This window comes from Cygnus olor, chromosome 2 (assembly GCF_009769625.2).
Source record: "Cygnus olor isolate bCygOlo1 chromosome 2, bCygOlo1.pri.v2, whole genome shotgun sequence".
Classification (NCBI taxonomy): domain Eukaryota; kingdom Metazoa; phylum Chordata; class Aves; order Anseriformes; family Anatidae; genus Cygnus; species Cygnus olor.
Genome location: NC_049170.1, coordinates 53,342,705 through 53,364,627, shown reverse-complemented (window position 1 = coordinate 53,364,627; position 21,923 = coordinate 53,342,705). Strand labels below are relative to the sequence as shown.

Genomic DNA, 21,923 nt, shown 5'->3' with positions numbered 1-21,923 from the left:
TATAAAACCCAGTATGCACAAAGAGTATTCAGCAGCTCGAGATAATTAAATTCAAATATATTCTAATTAATTTCATTCTGATTCAGTTCATATTTTTATAAGGTGTTTGAGTTCCAGTATGCAACCGCATGAATACGGTCCAATAAAAAGTGATTTTTGCAGTTTAAATGTTCGGTAATAGGACCTACAGATGTGAACTCTAATATGGCTAATCCAATTTTGCTGCATATTACTAATTATCTAAAGGCCTTTTCCTATCCTTAAACAGCAAAGCTGATCCTTGACTTGAAAAATACTAACCGCTTTTGCATGCCAAAATAGTGTTTTGGTAGCGGGGAAGAGAGAAAGCCAACTGGCACGTTACAAATTTAACTTAAAATTCTTGTAGAAATGGAGGAGGCAAAGAGATCTAATTTTTGGCATCTCACAGGTCAGTGGTATCACTATTTTAGAGGAGCCGGAGCACTGTCACCATGTCCAGCAGGATTCCTGCCTACCCACACCAGTATTACATGAGGTCAGTGCTTCCATCATTTCCGGGGAGGAATTCAGCACCTGGATGATGAAGCCTTAGCGACAATAGGAGAAGGTTTGCTCACGTAGAGTACAGTAGCTTATAACAGCAAAAAGAGCACCTGCCAAAATAAATGCTACGTTGAAATAATACACAGTCCAAAGCCTATGTGGTTTAGCTACATTATTTAATAATAGCTGTGCCCATCGGATATGTGATGTGTCCGTGGGCCTGTGGCCATGGATGGGGGCTCAGAAAGGACCTGAGGACTCGCTCCCTCCCTCCCGTTGAAGCCTTCCAGCCCAGGCGATGCCAGAAGTCCCTCGCCTTAGCTTTGGAAATGTTCAACTTGGTTTCCTCTTCTTTCACTCTTTGGGATGTCCCTTGCCCGGGCAACCACCAGGTTTAAAAGAAGAGTTAAAAAAACAAAAACAAAACTGTCCCCCTCCATTTTCTCAACCCTCAAGTCCAGGAAGGGTAATGGCGGAGACAGACGTGCTGAACCACTTGCTAGGAAATCTCAGGATATTGAGGCCTGATCTGCCTACCTGCCTGAACTGAATCAATTTTACTCAACCGGACGGGGAAAAAAATCAGCTATATTGACAGAGGCTTCTAAGACGGACATGCTGATATTGGGCTAAGAGCATGACATGTTGATTTTTCTTGCTGTACTACCCAAAAAGCAAGATTTTTATCAGACACCTTTCGTCCTTGTTTACATTCCCAACTGGCAGAATATCCTTTAAGGCTGGGAGAAGTGAACTAAACCTGTACTCTTCACTCAGAAGCCAATTAAAGAAGACATATGAGGAGACTCTCTAGATAGAAGCTACATGTATTTTCAGGTTAGTTTAGTTACATCAGCAAATTTTCAGCATAAAGATAAGAGTGCAGGCTGTCTTCCATTATATAGCTTAAGTTTTCCCAAGCTCATCCTTCAGTATTACAGGCATTTGACTTCCAAAATACTCCTCGGCAAACAAATGATGCTACTTAGCAGCGCAGAAAAGCAAATAATAAAAAAAGCATTTGCTCCATGAGGCTATCGGTCAGTAACAAATCAGATGAATGCGTGTCAGTAACTTCCTAGAAGGTCTGCAAAACATTTTAATCATTGCCAGAGGAGGGTAAAGGACGTTGCCTGGAATTGAACTTGCAGCCCATTGCTCGGGGTACTGCAGCCAAGAATTTCACGCAGAGTTACACCAAAGCACGCTACTCCGCTGCATGCAAATTCCCGCTAAAATTTACAACAAGAACAGCCGATAGCTCCTGGTAACTGTGACATCTCGTGTGACTTGTGAAGCCACACTACGTGTTCTCTGAACACTTAAATGGAACGAAAGAAGATAAGGAACAGGTAGGGAGCTTTTTCTTGGGAAAACGAAAAAAAACCTCTTATGGATATAGCAGATTTTCCTAATTGCACAGAGTGTTTTTTAGACACACAGGTGTTTCACAACAACAGGATCTACGTTAAACTGATAAGGAAAAACATAATGAAGTTTTGACCTTTCCATGATCTCCATGATCTTTTCCCCTCATTATTAATATTAAAAAAAAAATGCTGGCTTCCTATTTTAGATCTGCGTGAGAACTTCCACCATGGTGGCACAATTGCTTCTCTCCCTCTCTCTCTGCTGCAGGTTTCTCGTGGCACAGCCCAGAGCAGTGGTGACACCGGTGCCCACGCTGGCACAGCTCCTGCTGCCTGGGGTCTGGGTTTTCGCGAGCATCTCGCAGCGCAGAACAAGCCCCTCGGCTCGGCAAGCGCTGTTTTGTTTAGCGTTCAATTCCCTCATCCCTCCTCCGCTCCCTGATCAATGGCAACATTCAAACTTTACTAAAGATGTTAGAAGCACATCAAAGACAACCATTAAGCTTTTAAGTGCACTAATTGACATTTTAGCACTTACAAATCCATCTATGTGTTCTATCACTCAATTTAAGAGACTCGCTTCCCCGACTGTTAAGAGTTCCCCATGTTTTTAGCGGGGAGAGGAAGATTTTCAAAGCTATTTTTTGCAGAGAGGATTTTTAGAGAATTCAAATTACAAATATAATGCACTTCAAAAAGTAACACGTTTCACAAATTTAAGAGCTTTTCCATAAAAGCTGTAAATGGCATCACAGCTATAACTCACAGGCTTCTGAGCTCCAATGAATTCTGCAGCTGTTACGGCACGTCGAAGCCAAATCATTGTTACCTTCACACCACCACAACTGAAAAACCCAGCTATGATATTACAAACTGCATGGTGCTACATGAAAAAGGAAAGGGGGGAGGGAAGAAAAAAAAAAAGAACCCACTAGTGATTTTGCAGTTGTTTTTTTTTCTTCATTTGCAAAGGTGGCACAACACAGAAGCTAAAACCATGAGTGACTGCTCTAGGTTTCCCTACGGTGACTATCCCACAGCGGGATTCAGGTAAGCATTTCAGAACAACCCCCTGCATGCTGTAAAATCATAGCACGCAGCACTCAGGTACTGTGATTTACAGCACCAAATCCGCTACCCAGCGGCCAAGCCCAGCCTCCAATTGCAGAAGACTGTCTCAATGACAGCAGGTCTGGACCCTTCTTCTATTACTGTCACATACCAACATGTTCACCTTCTGTTCTGTTAGAGAAATCCTCATTCAGTCCCAATATTTAAGGCAACGAGAGAGATCAAATTAAATTCTCAGGGTTTCGAGCCATTCAGTTCATTGCTGGATCTATTTTAGGGTCTTAGGCTGCCAGCCACCCCCACAGAATCTGCGCGCTAAACAAGTCTTTTGACAGGCTTGTTTATGCCTTCTGCAGCAAGCAAAGGCAAAACATTACAAAGCTAAGAACCAGGAGACAAATACAGTACTGTGCACAACAGAAACCTCAAAAAGCTAGCCAACGGCAAACCTGCTGCTCCGCAAGCCTGCAGAACGACACGAGATAAGAGAAACGGCCAGCTCGAGCAAGAAGGGGCTTGTGCTGCACGTGTGCAAAAAGCATCAGAGGTTTTCGTGGGTCTTCTGCAGGCAGGACCTCCAAAGCAAACATCCCTGAAAAGACCAGGATGCAGAGCCTCAAGATGAGGAGCAGGCACAGTTAGTCATTTTCTCCAAAAGAACCACAGGGAAAATGTCATCATTTTAGAATTCCAGTTTTAAGATCACCAGGGACTTCTGATGTTTACTAGCATCGGGGGGGGAAAAAAAAAAAAAGAAAACAAGTGGACACGAACAGCATACAACATTTTTGTGGCTGAGGTTTCAATGGAAACGCAGTGACAGCACTTGGGGACCACAGCAGTCACACTACACAAGGCAGCTGCCTCTAGTCTGCGCCTTTTCTTACAGGAGACCAAATCACTTTTCCTCTTCAAGTACTTCCCTCTGTTCAACTTGTAGTAAGGATGGAGTCAGGGGGGTTTTCTCAGTGACAAACACTGTGAAGTGCTTCGCTTGTACTTCAGCAAACCCACCGCATCAGGGAAGAAGCACTGAAGATGCACGTTAAAATTACACCCAGAAGAAATTTAGTGGCATGCCTTTGCTGTGTTCCTTTAAACCTTTCACCTCTTAAACTGTGAGTTCAATGTCAGATTATAAACATCATAAAAGCTCGTAAAATCCAATCATAAAACTGCCAGCTCATTTCAAGATTATTTGCTCTTAGCCTTGCAAAAACATCATGAGCTGTATGAGACTTGCATCATCTGCCTGCAAGTCCCAACACCTCTTAGTTTGCAACAGCTAAGGTCACTGCCATCGTCCTGTTCGTGTCACTGGGATGGACAGGTGCTGCAGCCTCACCTTGGGGATGGACTTTTTGGGTGAGCTTCACAGAGCACGACCTGCTGCTAAACCATCCTGAGCAGTGATCCCCAGCAGCAGCTTCTGAGGAAATCACCTGCTACTGCACTTTCCTCCTGAAAAACCCAGCTTTGCGTGTTATCAGCAAACCTAGCAGCCACGAAAACCTCCTGCAGCCTCAACCCAGTCAGGATCTGGGGGTGTCTCTATCCCCTCCACCCCATGCAGCAGCATCTGCCTCCAGCCTTGCCCAGGCTGACCCTGAGAGAGGGAAGAAGCAGAAGGTACTAACAGATTGTGTGGGGAGGTGTCCCTTCGTTAGCATCGGGTACTGGCTCTTTGCATTAGCCTGCAATAGGAAAAAAGAGGCAGCATTTGGTTATTTGGGCTGGGTTTCCTGCAGAAGCAGCCACATCATTTCACCCCTCTCTAGGGAAAATACTGCGGGCTGGATGAAAGCAGTCTGCTGGCTTTTCTGTGGAAAAGCACGGTTTAGCAAAACGAAATTGTCTTCGGGGTCTAGGCAGAGCAGAGCTTATCAACACCAGGTTTATGCCAAAACATTCCAGGAACTGGCTGAATCATCTTTAGCGCGATGTTGAACAATGCCACAGGAAGGTGACAGCTTTGAAGGCTGACTGCAATCAAGTCTGTGATCTGTAGGAGAGACCGTGCCCACCCCACCTACGGGGTGTTCAGATCCATCCTCACACTTCGAGTGTACACCAAACCACGCGCAGTCACGTTGCGGCAATGCAACAGCCACTGGCAGCTCCAACAGCAAGGAGGGCTGGAGCCAAGTACGCCTGGGAGAGCGCATCATGCCGCATCCTAATTTAAAGGCAGGGGGGAAAAAGGTGTGACTCGCTGAAATGCCTTGCATCACTGGGTGACCTGCTCCTCCCGGTGGCTCCCGCGTCCCAGCGATCGCACGTCGCTGCATACAGATGTAGCGGCAATGGTACGGCTTAATCAGTCAATGTTTTCACAACACATATTTCAAATATTAAGCACTTATTGAAGACTTAGAAGTTACTGTGTAAATATTTGTATTATATTACACTGCTAACGCTTCCTCACCAACTGTGGAATTTTAAATCTATCCAGTCTGATAAAGCTTTATTTACATATCACACTGCTCTCGATATTCAACAAAGTGAACTGACTAAATTTACACCAGCTCCACTCCAGTAGTACATGTCAGGAAAGAGCAATTCAACGATTTTTGTCTCTGGTATGTGACTAAACTAAACCAGAGGCAGTCACACGGCTTGTTTGGGGTTGGCATGACGAGAAACGCACCTTGATCTGGAAGCATCCTACGGTCAGTATGGCCTATGCCAAGAGTTTTTCCTTCTTGAACTGTAAAAACCAGCCGCAATGTGGAATCCCGTAGCAAGTCCCTGCTCAAAAGCTGGGAAGCGGGTGCAGCCTACGGACCTCACACCCGCTGTGCTCCTGCAGCCGGCCCTAGCCCCCTGGAGCATCCCCCTTGTGCTGCGATGCCCCAGGGCAGGGCGACAGCCAAGGCCAGCAGCAACACCGGGATGTCTGCACTCTTATTTTGGTCCAAACCGTGAATTTTGCATCAGCCAGGGCACGCCGCCTCCTCGCTCGCAGCAGGACTGGCAGTGGTCCTCGCTATGGGGGTGCAAGCCCACCGCACGAGCAGCACTGTGGTGCTGGATGGGAAAGGCAGGATTTTTATCCACCCATTTGACGTGAAGGCAAGAAGAGTTTGTCACTTGTTTATTTGGGTCAGATTATCGCCTCCCACTATTTTACAAGAGAAGCTGCTAATGCTCAGACAAGCAGCTAATGCTTGGAAAAACACGATCAAGACGTAACCACTAGCAAATGCAGAACACCCTTACTAGTCCCAAACAAAGTGTCTTACGTGGAAAAAATATAAACCACCAAAATGCAGTCAACTTCATCTCTGCTTATGAAAAGGACAGCAAATCGAGATGGACTGTTTTTCCACGCATGCATTAGGATGGCTTGTGGCACTTGCTGTGCTAACCCCTTTTCCTGCCTCTCTCCTCCTCCCCCTAAAAAGCCTAAAAAGCAAAGAAAAAGGAGACTTATAGGACTGCAAGTAACAGTTGATACCTAGTTGATCATCACATCAGCTTTGAAAAATCTGTGTGCCTAAAGCACCCGCTGTATTGAAGAAAACCCTGTAGTGCGATAATCTGTTTACTCGCTGAATCCAACTTGCAGATTTATTCTTTATTTTACATACTGAATGAATATTTACTCTCCAATGAATTTACTTAGACTTGCACAATCATATGTTGAAGGGGGGGGGGGGGTGGGGGGGGAATGGAGCTGAAGTTGCATGCTACCTTTCGACAGCTCTGCCAGCTGGAAATATGCCATCAATTGTCTGTTCAGTACGTGATACGAAAGCAGAGGAGGGTGCTTAATAGAAATTCACTCAATTTCACCACGTTTACCTTAGGTTTTAGAAAATGGCCATGAAGAAGATAGATTAAATATTTTTCCTTTTACAAATACCCTCCTTTCTTATTTTGTAACAAGCTCTTAGCCTCATACCAAGTTTATGACATTCCTAATTTAAAATGTTATGGAAATTGGAAAAACAAAGTGCAAATGGAAATATTAACCAGAGTTTTCCTTTCCTTCAAAATTCCTTTGAAATTCAGTATTTCAAGATCTGGACAGTATCATGCTAAGAACACAAAGTAGGTCCAACTACAGTAGTTCCGTACGTTACCAGTAAGCTATGCATTAATGATATGCAAATTTCTGTTCTGGAGAAATATGTCCCACTTCCATGGAAAGCCAAAGACATAAACAAATTGCAGAAAGCTGCGATTTCTGTCAGCTGACTTATTCAAAGAAAGCAAGATTCAGTAAGTGGCACTTCCGTACAGGCGTTCCTCCACCTTTTGCTCTGCATGCAGAAGGACAGACACGCGGACGTACGAAGAAATACAGGATGTGTTGCACGTGAGGTGCAACGTCTCAAGCTTCTGGCTACTGAGCTGAAGCTCACCGGCCTGTTACGGTGGCCCATTTGCTAGCCTGAACCTAGTACAGACAAACAAACAAGCAGCACGTTGTTCAGAGACAGCTGTTGTTGTATTTTATTTTTTTTCTCTCCTTACCACTCAAGAAACGTTACTGATACAATGACGACTTAACCATATAAATTTGAGGTTAATAAAAAGACCATGCTTTGACTGACAACGTCTCCTTTGCCATCGCAGAACTCACTCTTTATTCCCTATAAATAAACGTTATTATCCAGGAATTGAACTCTAAGTGGTGAACTACTAGCTTGCTTTCTTAGATGCTTCAAGACATTAAGTGCTTTACATTATAGGCAGATCAACTGCCCATTCACTGAGAAAGGTTACCAAAGCAATGCTGTAATCTTATTTAGCTCCCCCAGTGTTTAACATCCACAGCCAGTCTCGGATAGCAGGGGGGAAAAAAACCACAAGAATAAAGCTGGGACATTCCCATGGGGCAAGGGAAAACTTACTTCTATGTTTGCGATGCTTTTGCTCTAGCTCCTCAGCTGACTCACTAAAAAGGTACAGTGCCAAAAGCACGAACAGATGGAAATTGATTTACAAATTGGGTAAATTTTGAAATGCAGGTGAAAAAAAGTTTAAGGAAAGACCATTCAGAGAGTTTGGATTTTCATTTTCTCTATCTAGTACACTTTACAGCGTAACACATTTGGCTCAAAGACCAAAAATACACACGAGATCAAGGCATCGAAAATGACTAAAAGAAAAAAAAATCAACTTTGAAAGCAATCATTCCCTTTGCTCCCTTTTCTTGCATTTCTACCCTCTAGCTCTTGCCATGGATTGCAATCAAGGAAGATCCCCACAAAACAAAAGCCTGCTTCCTACGAAAACATAAACCCTCATTCCTGTTGCAGAACGGTTTTCTGACCTGAAAAGTGCTGTTATTTGGAAAATGGAGAAGGGCAGGGGAGTAGAAAAAAAGAAGGAATAAGAAGGGAAGAGCAGTAAGGATATTAGCTCTAACCACAAAGTTACTGATGCACAAAGAACCTATTTTGCCTCAGCCGGGTGAGAAATATGAAATACTCCAAGAAAATGTGAGGGGAAAAGAGGACAAAAAAAAATCTGGGAGTGAGAGAAGTCTGACCGAAGCCTTTGCTTTAGGCAAAACACCAACGTGGGGAGCAGTTTTTACCTTTGAACCATAATCAGCCGACGCTGCCTTTGGTGCTCAGCGCACTGTGAATGGGAACACGCCGAGCGGGGAGGAGAGGGAGGGCGAGGACGGACGGAAGGCCAGCAGAGCGCGGGGAAACTCGCTCCGAGTGCCTGACTGTGCAGAACTCAGCCGAACTAATGACGCATTCGCAGATGTCAAAGTATTTCATATTACAATGCTTAACAAAAACACATGTACAGCAAGCCACTGCTGAACACCACGTCCAATTTCACCCACAAATTAATCATTGTTTCGTGGACTTTCCGGAGGCTGACGCGTGCTTACCCACCTCTGCTGAAACCACCCCTTGATTTTGCTCTGCGTACAGATTAATTTGTCCAGGGCAGGCAGTCAACAACACAGCAGAATCTATGATGCAGATGGCACCACGCTCGGGTTGCACAATACATCTTATTTTTAATTTGGAAAACAGGTCTGAGATCCCGCACAAGTTATGAACCAGGAATAGGTGATGCTCAGAGAGAGGAACCTGACTGCTGTAGCTGCAGGCTTCAGGATCTGCACGAGAGGACACGAAATAGGACCAGCGGCTGCCTGGGCAGTGGGAAGAGTTTGACGGTGACCGGCACGGCCAGTGGTAGTGTCAGTGCCCGTGCTCACATTGCGGAGTTGCCAGACACCCTCTGGAAGGCCATGGAGGGACAGAAGGACAGGCATGGAAATGGATATCCAGAAAGAGGGACTCCCAGATTGCCCCCAGGACCTGGGATGGAGGGCTTGAGCCGAAACACAAGTTGCCAAACCACGCCGGTGACATTTTGCTTCCCACAGAAAGACTTGCTCACCTCCTCGCGCTTCCACACTCGTTCCCCAGCAGGCTGCAAGCCCCAAGGGCCGTCAAGCCCCCCCAAAACAGGGTGTCCAGCACCAGAAACCCATCGCACTACCCAGCCCCAGGGGCACCCCTCCACACTGCTCCCCGCAGCCGGTGCCTGGGGACAGCAAAGGCAAACGCGGAGGGCACAGAGCACGGAGCTCTCTGGGCACAGACAACCCTGCCCGCAGGCACGTCCGAGCTGCCAGGCGGGGAACAAGTCTGGGAAGAAGGAGACAAAATGGCTTCAGTGGCTTTTTGCTTTGTTCCCCCCCCTCCTCTCTCCCTTATCTCTCTCGCTACATGTAGCTGAAAATAACACCATTACGGAAGTTTGAGAGCGAAATCAATTAGTAAATGGAACGAGTCTCTCTCCGTTTTAGCCAAGCGACTTGCGGGGCCCAGCTGCTGCACTGGAGCAATAAAAGCGGGGCTATTTGTTTAATTACTCGTTTATCAGAAGCGGGCTCGCGCGCTGTGCTGGGAGCGGGCGCGCGCTTTCCCTCCCGCTCGCTGCAAGAAGGCAGGCGATGCTCTCATGGCAGCTTCCACGCCTGCGACACCAAGTGAGACCCAAATAGAAGATTTATCTTACACGCCGCGTTCATAAACATAAATTTGACTTAATTAAAACAAGTTGCTCCGCCAGCAGCTGAATTAACGAGACCTGAGCGCCCGGGGCCCCGTGCCCGCCCTGGCAGCCCGGGGCTGACCCATCTGCGCCCCGCTGCTCCTCCGGGAAGGGCCACCAGCCTCTCTCCTGCTCCTCGGCTCAGCCCCTCTGCCTGCAGGAATTTAATTAGCTCTGAGGCTCCTTCCCCTCTTTCCAACCGCCTCGAGATCTGCTGATGGATTAGGGAGCTGCTGGGGATGGCAGAAGGATGACACCAGCTCACCCGTCTCCCCTTCCCCGGCTCCTCATCCCTCATCCTGGCCATCAGCTCCCTGTGCCCACCACTTTCCTCCTCTCCTCCTTTCCTCCAGCGCTCTCACGCACGTCCAGTCTCCACCGAGGACGGTATTCCAGACAGCTATAAAGCAACTCACGCTTTGCCATTATTTTCCCAGATTTTGCTGCAGCAGCTTAGCAGGCATCTACTAGCGTTACATTTTCGGGAAGGAGGAGAAATTGGAGAGAGAGGGGGGCAAAGAATATAACTGTTGGAAAATTCGCCAAAATGGTGAAAGGATCACCTAGCCCATTCTTCTGTCCCTACACCACATACACTCTGTCCAGCTCAAAATACTGTCCACCCTTGCAAATATTCACAAACTAACGCAGAGACGACAGTTTTATGAAAGCAGGCCACAAATTTCCAGTAGAATTATCTCCTTTTTGATGTGCGTTTCTCTAAACGCAACATCCAGTTGCTGCTTTTTCACCTTTGGCTCAGACGGTTCAGCTTTCTTTTCTTCCTCAACATGAAGGAGAGTACGCCTTTTAAAATATTAGACCAAGTTTATGAGCAAAGTAGTCAAATCTTACACGTCAAATATTTAAAACCAGGTGCTCCCTTTCAATGTTTCCCTCAAACTGATATCGTCTCCTCGCCTTTACAGGCAAAGAAAGCAAGCGTCTGGGGCATCTCAGTTCATCTAAGAGGGCACAGGGTTACGTCTGGGTTAACAAATCTTCTGCGTGTATTTCTTCATGAATTAGAAACTAGGGAAGGACGCTGCCATGCCCACGAGCAACCCAAGACTTTGGACTTAATTTTTTTTTCCATGTCAGCGAATTCTAGGATTTCATGTCAATCAAGACTACATAGCTCAACTTCTAAAATAAGACAACAAATATGAATTAGGGTGTACAGATAAACCAACACTGACCTGCTTCTTCTCCATCTCTGTCAGAAGAAATTATTCTGAATGAGTTTTGTTTTCCTTAATAAACCAAATGAAAAAAAATCCAGTGATATCCAATTTAAAATGTGACACCGTTCAGAAGTCAAAGAAGCAGGTCAATTACAGAGAGAGAAGCTCTGCAGTTTATTCTAATATCTAGAAGGAATTGAAAATTAAATCAAACCACCAGAGCGTCCATCAGGTAGCATCAATAAGTAATACACACAAGAGAATGCACGTCCTTTCTTGAAGATGACCACTGTCACAGACAAGTTTCTTCTCACACGTTTGTCAAAATTTTCAGAGCTGCAGTGGTGAGATTGCTTCCGGACAGGACTGCCTAAGAAGGTCACCTAATGCACAGTTGTGTGTGGTACGCACACAAAAGCATGGCAGAAGAAAATGTAAAAAAAAAAAAAAGTCAAAAATCAGTTGGTTTTAAAGGGGAAGCGGAGGCATCTGCCAAGGCCAGAGAGAACAAGACGCTACGACCTATTTTAAATTCTCCTTCTGTCCCCAGTTCCCAACCATATACTTCATCTGCTCCCAAATAGCAACTGTTAAAAAAAATAAAAAATAAATACAGAAGCTGATTTCACACTGCTACTCCTGATGGAGTTGAAAGTTCATGGCAAAGCTTTCTTTCCTTCCATGTTGGAAATGTACTTGATTTCTAAGAAAATCCAGAACATCAGTCCAGCCCAACCAGGGGACTGAGCCCTACATCCAAGCAGAAGCCAACGCGTTCGGGGGCTGAGAGCTGAGTTAATTTCTCTTTCAGACGCAGCTCCAGCTCCCTCCAACCAAAGGCAGCTGGATGGAAAAAGTGCTCTCCTGCTCACTGCGAGCAGCTATAAACTTGCTCCTCATACTCTCAGCTGAACGAACCTTTGAGACAGATCTTCAAGTACGTCTGCGTAACGTCATGAACTTTTTTAACTAACTCATGTGAAAGCTGTGATACGGCTGTGGTGGCACAGGCTCCAGCCTCGGCTCTTGAGCCACCACCTAGTCTGAGCATCCCTGCAGGGCTTGGGTTCTAGTTGCTTGCCTAGGCTGAAACCCGTGCTGCTGCGTCCTCGTGCATTTTATTTTCTTCCATCTATTTCCACCTCTGCTGCTTGGTTAAAAGCAGAGCAGGTAACGCCTATCCATGTTGAAATCACACCTTCGTTTTATTGCACAGAAACACATCATTACGAATGCAATCAAGTCAGGAAATGCAGTTACAACAGCCTGATCTCTTGTGTAAACAGGACTGTAAATCAGGCCCCGTAATCAACCTCGCGCTCAGAAAAACACTTTCAAGATCCCATCCCCACTTGACTGCAACGGTGCTCCGAGCCGATGCGGAGAGCCTCCGGCTCCAGCACAAGGAGCGGAGAATGGAGATCGCCTCTCACGCGCAGATGAAAACCAGATGGGCCGCAGAGGTGCTCGGAAGAGGCCAAAATACACACGAGGAGCTGGAGCTGCGTGAGTGGTGAGAAAAACTAGAGAGGGTACGCACACGTCTGCAAATCTGATTAACGTTCCTGCTCCTGGTAATGGCAACACAAGGAGATTTCTGACTGTGGAAACAATATTAGAAACGAGGAAGGAGCCTGAGAAGTTAAGAACCAGCTTCAGGGTTTTGCAGTGTGGTTTCTCTGGTACCTTACTGCTGCACAGTCGCTGGCAGTGCTCGAATAATAGGTAGATCCACAGATGCGTAGATGAAAACAGAAATCCATACACGTTCTTCAATGAATTCTGTGCCGTTACACTTTAATACTTCTGCAAATCCTTGTATGTGGTATAAAAAAACCCCACAGACACGCCAACTACCACACACACACGCTAATCACCTTAACAGCTGGGGGGGCGGGAGGTTTTTTAGCCTGTTAAAATTAGAAGGCGCGCACATCCAAAAAGACGCGGGGTATAAAATTATAGACTCTTTGGAAGTCAAAGGTAGAAACCTGGGACATTTTAATCAAGTCTGTGATTTCACTTAAAAGCACATATGCTGCTCCCACGATGTCAAGGGAGGTGGGTAAGGGGGGGTATACTGAAGGGTTTCAGCAGGAAATCAGGCTGAAGGGAAGCAGGTAAAGTCAAATAATTATACTGACTATAAACTTACAACTCTGTGGTAACACAGCTGAGTTTTGGGGGAAAAAAAAAATGCAGTAGTGAATTAAGAGAATACCAAACACAACCTGCCTGACTCTCCCACCCCAGCGACACAGGCAGGCAGGAACCAGTCTGCTTCCAGCGCTGGGCTAAGGAAAGCGCTCCCAAGCTGCCAGCTCGCTGCCTCCTCAGACAGGGGAGCACAAATGGATACGCACACTCGTATAAACGCATCCACGTCTAGGACAACTCCCCGATTGCAACACGTTGTACCCTAATTACTCCCAAGGATGCTCCAAGCAGTCTCTCACATGGCTTTACATGTTCACATCCAGGAGCTGCGCTTCCTTTAGCTCGGCACGGGAAGCGAGAAGGGCAAAGAGGAGTTCAGCGTAGGCAAAGCTGTTAATGTTTTTGTCTTCGTGAGTATTGCTTTATCAAGGGAACTTTGTTACAGAGATTACAACCATTGGAAACCCTGTGCACTTTAGTACTTGTAAAACCTCTAGATGCTGGCAAGGAAGCACAAAAGGATGCACAAGATTAAAACCAGAGGTGGAAGTTGAAAATTGCTTTTTGAGTCACTTGCATTTTTTTCTTTGTTTAGCTGATACAGAACTGCAGTCTGCAGGAAGAAAAAAAAAAAAAGAGTTGGCATTTTCTTCACAGGCTTAATTTCCCTTTATGGTATCCTTCCTTTCATTCAGCTGTTCCACAGGAGTTACCCGTATGTCGAGCAAGCCAAAACCTATAAACTTTGTCCAAAACTACACTTCTAAAGCTGAAAATGCCAGAATCCAGCTTTATTTCTATGACAACTTCTCTCTTTTTTTTTTTATTAGTTTAAACTTAGCCTTTACATCGAACTACTTGCTGGAAATAGAAAAATATTTCCAAAGAGGATACATTTCATCGCAAAGCCTTTCTTCACCAATCCACTAAAGGAGGTAGCTTATTACGAGGAATTAAGCAGAAAAGTATGGTTAGCTAGAGGGCTGGATTAAAAGGAAAGACATCTGGAATCAGTCCTCTTCTTCTAGAAGTATTCAGAATTTCCCCCCAGGCTTTAGTACCTCCAGACGCTCCTTTATTAAAAATAGCACAAATCAATCCTTAAGTTACCTTCTACCATACAATTTTCTGCCACGGCAGAATGCCACAGGAAGGTGCCCAGGAAATCCTATCCCAAATGTTTCTGGCATCGAGTCATTGGGGCCAGTAACCCCACAGCACGTGGGCATCCGAGAGCCCAGCAGGCAGGCTGCAAGGCAATGGTGCTGCCCCAAACTCGTAAGATGTCTAACCATCCACCACCACAAGTAATGGGGAAAATCCCATTAACGTATCTCCTCTAAAAAGATTGGTTTGTCTTGATTTTTACAGATACTTTCATAACTTATCCTCGAGACAGAAAACACAGAAAAAGGATATACATAATTTTTAAGCAATCTAACTTTGGACGATGGGAACTTTTTTTTTTTTTAAATGCAGTATTTGTAACTGAGGACTCCTGAAAGAACAAACTTACCTACCTAATGACACTGCCTAGACTAGTTGGAAGGAGAAAACATGATAAATAGATTTTAATTTCAATCTAATGATTCACAGCTTATGGCCCCCAGCTAAATCCAGCCAACCTGAAAGGTTATTCATTTTGGGCACCACAGTACATACCTTCTTCAACATGGTTAGCTTTACTTAGCAGCCCAGGAAGCGAGAAGGAAGCCCAGGAAACAAATGCATTTGGCTTATTACTAGAAAAATACTTGGGGGTCCACTGTTTGAGATCACAAATACTTTCAATTTATTTTATTTTTTGCTTTCTACAAAAACTTGGTTCGAACATTGACATCATCGCATCCAGCCATGACACACCTACTTGTTTTTCCACTCCCAAAGAGATAAGCTATGTAAATGACTACTTTTCACTCAACCTGAAAGTTGTGGTATGCGTGTTTAAATCCCCAAAACCTTCCACCTCAAATACTGAAGCTAAACCTTTCCATTCAACTCTTCTCTCAACTATAGCTGCTTCTCTTATCGGTCCAGCTGGACTTTCCTCAGAGCTGCAACACGATGCTCTGGTCTGGAAGAACTTAGATTTATTGATTTTTTTTTAACGGAAGGGTTTGGTGGGTTTTTGTTGTCAGTGGTGGGTTTTTGTTTTTTTCCCCAGCAGAAGTAAAAATATCAGGCTGGAATGATTCTTTACATCTTTCTTCCAAAAGACTAGTTCTTGATTAAACACTGATAGCTGAATTTTATGAATTTTCATGACCTAAGTGGCTTCCTGAGGAAGGCAACAGGCTGCAGTACTTCATCGAGTAATTTCTACAAGCACCAAAAACTGGCGAGCTACAGCTTTTTATTTTCCTAAAACAAAGTTATCCATTCTCAGCAACTCTGTGACAGAAAATTCATTACGGGCCTAATGTTGCTAAAACGCACTTAGAGTAAATAAAGGCAAGAAAATACCGCAGCTGATAGAAAAGACTGGAAAAGCTGGAAAAACAGTCATCGTTCCCAGCAAGTTTCAGAGGCTATGGGCCATTTAGCATTTAAGTTGCGACAACTGTTTCAAGAATCTGTCTTAAAGAATATAGAACATAATGGCAGCAATTTACATTTTGGAGTTAAAAGAAAGGCATGCATGTTACACAGAGGGAAAACACAAAGAAAGAATTACTTCAACAGCTATGAAAATCCCTTGGGAAAACAGTATTTCAGTTTGAATGTGTTTCTTCCTATTTCTTTCCCCTTCTGGAAAGAATTACTACGTGTTTTTAATATTTTTTTCCTTTTAACAAGTATACACATATAATATACACGTATGAACTGCATTTAAAATTGTTCAATGAAATTACTACATTAAAGAAACCACACGCATTTCAAGAGGATCACGAAAGAAAGACCCCCGCTCTCACAAACCAGAAATACTGCCAGATACATAGGCTTGCCCAACGTCACAGAACAAAGGAAACTCTCGCAGATGAGCAACATGTGGCAAACCTTTAATCAGCCATTTTTCTATGCGTGCTAACACCAGTAAAGGCCAGCACCAAGAACGTCGATATTTCACTGCGCGGAATAAAACCAACCCTGACAGCCGAGGGACATCTCCCAGTGCCAGCAAACTGCCGGAAGAAGAAACACCTCTGAAAGGTCAAAACCAGAAATCGCCTTACATCTGATGATTTGGGGCCTTAAAACAACAACAACAACAACAAAGCAAGTTAAATGGTATTATTCAGATCCATTCTGATTCAAATAAAATAAGGGCTGGAAGCCATCCCATCCATAGCATCAAAACCAGATGTAAAACAAAGAGAGGAAGAGTGCATCTCGATGGCATTTGTTGGGACACTGACAGCAGAATTTCTTCAGCTGTCCTTCTGCCGAAGGAGAGAACAGCAGGAGTCCCCCAGGTGGGCCAAAGGGTGGCTGACCCTCCTTCCCTAGGGTCCTGCCATCCCTCCCCAGACACGCGCCCGTCACCAGCAGGCTCTCCGCGGGAAGCCCACATCTCCACAAGATGGGGAGAGATGCTGTGGACCAGCTTGGCTGCATCAGGGTTACGTTATCCTGCCCACCGGCTGGATCCATTTACACACAGCCCCTCACCGCCTTCTTTTTTCCCACCCACGAGATGATGGAGCACCTACGCTTCGACACGAGAGATGCGAACTCAAGCGGCAGGCTGAGCAGCTCACGAATCACCCAAAGCCCACGGTACAACGTTAGGGGGAAAAAAGAAAAATAAAAAAGGAAGAAAAAAAGTACTTTATAGGTTACCAAAAAGTACAAGGGAGGGAGGTATCTGTAGCCAAACATGAGTCAAACTGGCCATGATGATAGAGAGGAATATTTCATAAAGCTGCTGCTGGAACTTTTATTGTACTTTTTAAAATTCTCCTAAGGGCAAGGGTTTGTTCAGTTTTTGCTCATTAGATCTCCGCAGCTTCTACCATATATTGGGCCATTTGACATTATAGGCTGCTCTAACCCACGCAGAAGCATCAGCACTGCAAGAGAAATCTGAAAGGAGCTGCAAGACCAACAGCGTAAATTGTTTCTTGGGCTGTGGCTTTGTTCTCTTCTTAGCTCTGATCTGGCAAATTAAATTCCATTTAACCTAAGAGTCGATGTTGTTACTGATTTGCATGTATTTATTACAGACACACAAGGATTTTCTGAGAGTTAACATTTTTCAGAGCAACCTGATAAAGATCAAGGCAATTTATCTGAGAAATGCATAAACACCTTGAAATATATATATATTGAAAAACACATTTCGCTGGCATAACCTTAGTATTCTTTAGATTCTAATCTATGTATTTAAGCATTAACCAGACCTGCATTTTCAGACTCAATCTTATCTTCCTCTTTTTCTCTGCACACTCTCAGCCATACTAAATTTCCTGGTGAGAGCTTCTGCTGCCCATTAACAGCTCAGAGCACAAGACTACGGAGTTACCAGAGCCATTTTAGACAGTCCAAAATCCCAAAACAAAGCTTAAAAAAAATAAGCAACCCGATTAAGAAAAAAATGGTTAGAGCACATTTTGAGCTTTTGTTTGTATATTTTAATGAACAGTGTGTTGCAGGGGATGAACACTGATTTACGAAGAGAGCCTCGGATGCTCCTGCACAGAAAGCAATCAGCTCCCAGCTTAATTATTCACCAGGAAAATAAAATTCCTTTTAACCTTTCTGAATGTTGCCTTGCAGTTTAACTTAACGCCTCCTTGCATTGTGTGTTTGCCCCTGCCCTTTTAAAGGACGGTGTCAAAAGTCTTGCTGGAACAGTAGCAGAACCAGGACGACCTATTGTACAGCACAGATAAATAAAGCAGCAGTCCAGCAGCTTCTGTACCGCTTATTATTTTGCACACTTTTGTCCATTAATTTCTACATGTGTGTAAGTGGCTTACACATTCCTTCATTAAACCTGGGACCCCACAACTTGTAAGCATTTTACCCTTTCATCTCAATCTCTTCAGTGCCAACCCCCCAACTTTTGGGGAGGGGGAGGGGGATTTTCTAGTCCTCTATTCATTTCATTATTCTTTTCTGGCTGGCTTTTTATTCCGTCAGTATTCAGAGATGAACAAAATCAAACAGTTTTAGGGATGACGTCGGGCCACCCAATTATATAACGACACGGGAAGTTTCATAACGACCTTTCATTCTGCTCGGCACCATTTTAGGTTACTTCTGTTTGACCACTGATGCACGCTGCAAGAGAACACGAGGAGGTTTGTGAGGAGCTGTGCTCGGCGATGCCCGTATCTTTTTTCCTCAGTAGTTACAGTTAATTTATAGCCCAGTAACGTGCATGTCTCGTTCAGATTATTCCTTCCAATATGCATTACTCAAAAATTAATTTTATCTTCCAGCAAGCTGCCCATCGAGCCTACTGTGGCTGTATATCACGGAAGAGAGGAAGGAAGACACTTATTTGGTCTCTGGGCTGCAGCGTGGAGCTCCGCGACCAAAGCTCCCAGTAACAGCGCTGGCTGCATACAGATAAGGAGGAAAGGAGCGGGGTCAGCTCTGAAGCCGCTCCGAAACAGCCACGCTTCCTCCTCATGCTCTGCTTCGTCACAGGCAGCGATGGATGGAGGCAAACCCGTGGACGTGGGGACTTGGTCTGGCAGCAAATTCAAGGGGTTGAAACCCCAGCCCACAAATTCGAGGGGCTGAAACCCCAGCCCAAAGGGGCCAGGGACTGCTGGGGGCTTGTCGATGCGACGGGGCCCAAGCCCCATTTAACCTTAATCCTACACTACCGTGAAGCGGGCACTTTTATTTATTTATTACTTTTAAAGGGATTCTCTGTGTACGCTCGCAGAGCCCCATAAATAAAAAAACATGTGCATTTATCTCCAATTAAACTCCTATGTAAATTTACATGCAAATTGAGTGCAGCCCTCAGGCTGCTGGCGAGGCGCCAGTTCAGCCCCTGCTCCTGCGAGGAGTGACACGGGCACCCCCCGGCACGACGAGCACCCCTGGCATGGCAGGACGAGCACCCCCGGCACGACGAGCGTGCATTTCCCTAGCAGAAAGCACGATGAGTGTGCATTTCCCTAGCAGAAAGCACGGTGCTGCCGTGGATGGAAGGGAGAATGAAACTGGGGGCTGTAGGGATGGGGGAGGTCTGCAGGCTTGGAGACCTCTAAAAACACCGTCTGCCCCACATAAGAAAAGCACGCATGTCACTCAAACGCAGGGGGAAAAATGCGAGTGAATGTGTCATTTTGTGAAGAGCAGATTTCTTTTAAGCGCTTCTCGTCCCCTCCCCCTGGCTCTTTGACACTTCACCCAAGCCTGCACAGTGGGAGCTAAAACCTTTTCATACGCTCTGTATACAGGTGCAGTAACAACCCCCCCCTCAAAAAAAAAAACACCAGGAAGACAAGCAGGCAGCTATAGGGGAAGAAGGGAAAAAAAAAAAAAAACATTTCAAAAGCACATTAATCTGCTTGACAAGCCATGAACCACATCGCCGCTCTAATTAGAACCAGGATCTCGGGAAGCTGAGGGAACACGGAGGTGCAAGCATTTATAACAAAAAAGGGACTTGTGATTTAATGACCTCCTCTGCTAGTTTAAAAATTAATGGGGCCAAATCAGATTAAAGCATTTTTAATACAAACCAGCCCGACATTTATCACTGGTGTTAACTGTAAGGTGGCTCCCTTATCATTTCAACGGAGCAGGAAATCCTGCTCCTTTCTCATCCAGGCTAGCTCCGAAATTACTTCTCAACGCCTCCGCGCGTGCTCGAGGTGCTTCTGCCGCAGCTCGAGGCGCACCACCGACGCTCGGTCTCCAGTTATTTGGGATTTCTTTCTGGTACGGCCGTGAGCACCGCCTGGGAAGGAGGGAGGAAAAGCAGGGGGAGGCAGCAGCCTCCTCAACCTCCTGGCACGGCCACCTCAGCCCATGGTGGGATCTCCACCTGTGGCTCCCAGGGGTTTCTCCTCCTCCTCCTCCCACCGCACAGACTCTCTGCACCACAAGGACCATCGCCATTCTTTCTCGCGCGTATATTTGCAACCCAGGCCAACGCAAACCCAAGGTGAGACCAAAGCACCTCGCTCGTGTGCTGCCTGGTGCCTCCTGGCCTCCAAACCACAGCACGCCTATCCTCTCCTCTCCTTCAGCCCTGTGGGTCTGCTTTGGTTTAAATGAGAAAAATTAAGAAAGCCATAATATGAACCTCGCTCTTCCTCGTGAGAAATTATACCTTGGCTATTTCTTAGACAAATAATTCACTAAATCGGGAGCTCAAAATCCCAGAATATTCAATTAAATACTGAAACAGTCAGCCAACTGCAGACAAAAGTCAATTTCCTTTGGAAAGGTATACCAAAAGCCCTAAGGTTTAAAGGCTAACGTTGCAACTTTAAATAATTCTTTCAAACTGAGTTACCAAGACCATTTATAAACTCAGATGATTTATTTCTCAAGCACGTCAGATTTCTATTAGCTTGCTTATCACTGAGAGGCAAATTTTCTTGAGAGAAACGAGCCATTTATAGAAAAATATTCTTCGTTCAAAGGGTATCATAACTTGAGCTTCGCTTCTTACAGATGCACAGTGCGCATCAAAAATTATTACAACTGCATTACATAGAGGAGCTTTGAGCCGCTGAATGAAAAGCGCATTGGATCAATCCAACACATTCTTCAGACGCACAAAGACAAGGATGAGAAACAAAATTAAACCCAACACAAAATCTGGTATTTCACCCTCTCCCCCCCGTCCACGTACCGCCTCACGTCAAGCCAGGAGTTTTTGGGAGACTCATGCAGGCACAGGAGAAACCCCTCGCCCTTCAGCAGGGCGAGGCAAGGATGCAGTTTCTCGGGGGTCACTGGCTGCTACCCACTGCTTGCTCTCCCAGCACCCCTGTGTAATTTCTCATGCTGCATCTTTACAGCACCAAAATTAAACACAAAAGCCTATTAAACAGCAGCAACTAGTTAAAAGCTGCAGAGAAACAGCTCATTATACCATTGCGTTTAGCAGGTAAACAGCCTTATCTGTTCCACTGCTTTCTTGGGAAAATATGTGAAAATGGGAGAGGAATAAAGAGTGCTGAGACCGATTTTCGGCAGTGATAACTGTCAGAAGGAGCTCGGTCTGAAAAGAAAGGTGGAAAGCTTTTCCTGACTTGGGCTTTATCAGCATGGATGGTGCTTCATGTTATGTATGAAAGCAACATCTATTTTTAAAACCTAAGAATATAGTGTTAGTACATACTGCCTCGGGGGTTACATCAATTTCCTGCTTATTAATTAATTGGCTTGTTAATACAACAATTTGCAGGCCTGTGCTGCCTAGCGAGCTCAAGGAGCCTGTGTTCTCCCTGCCAAGATCAATGTACATTAGTCTGAGCCCTCTGATGTTGAGCAGACTCTGCTTCTGTCAAAGATAACTGAGAAGCGACATTAACTCTTAGGAACATCTGCTCTATGTTGGAGGGACAAATGACAAGGCATAAAGTTAAACTCCGAGATGTCATTACTTAAAACGTCAGATGAAACCTACTTGCAGGACCAGCCCAAAAAAATTAAGGAG

The 21,923-nt window shown here is 45.1% G+C and overlaps 1 protein-coding gene across 4 annotated transcripts in view; it reads right to left on the bottom strand.

Moving 5' to 3' along the window:
• The window catches only part of JARID2 (jumonji and AT-rich interaction domain containing 2), a 212,591-nt gene that overhangs the window by 128,291 nt on the left and 62,377 nt on the right, over positions 1–21,923 (bottom strand). Inside the window, exon 1 of one of the 4 annotated variants that reach the window (XM_040546395.1) lies at positions 8,515–8,533. The exons of the other annotated variants lie outside the window; for them this stretch is intronic. The gene's annotated coding sequence lies outside the window, so the exon portion shown is untranslated. Of the gene's footprint in view, positions 1–8,514; positions 8,534–21,923 lie in introns of those variants that run through there. 4 annotated transcript variants of the gene reach the window in all.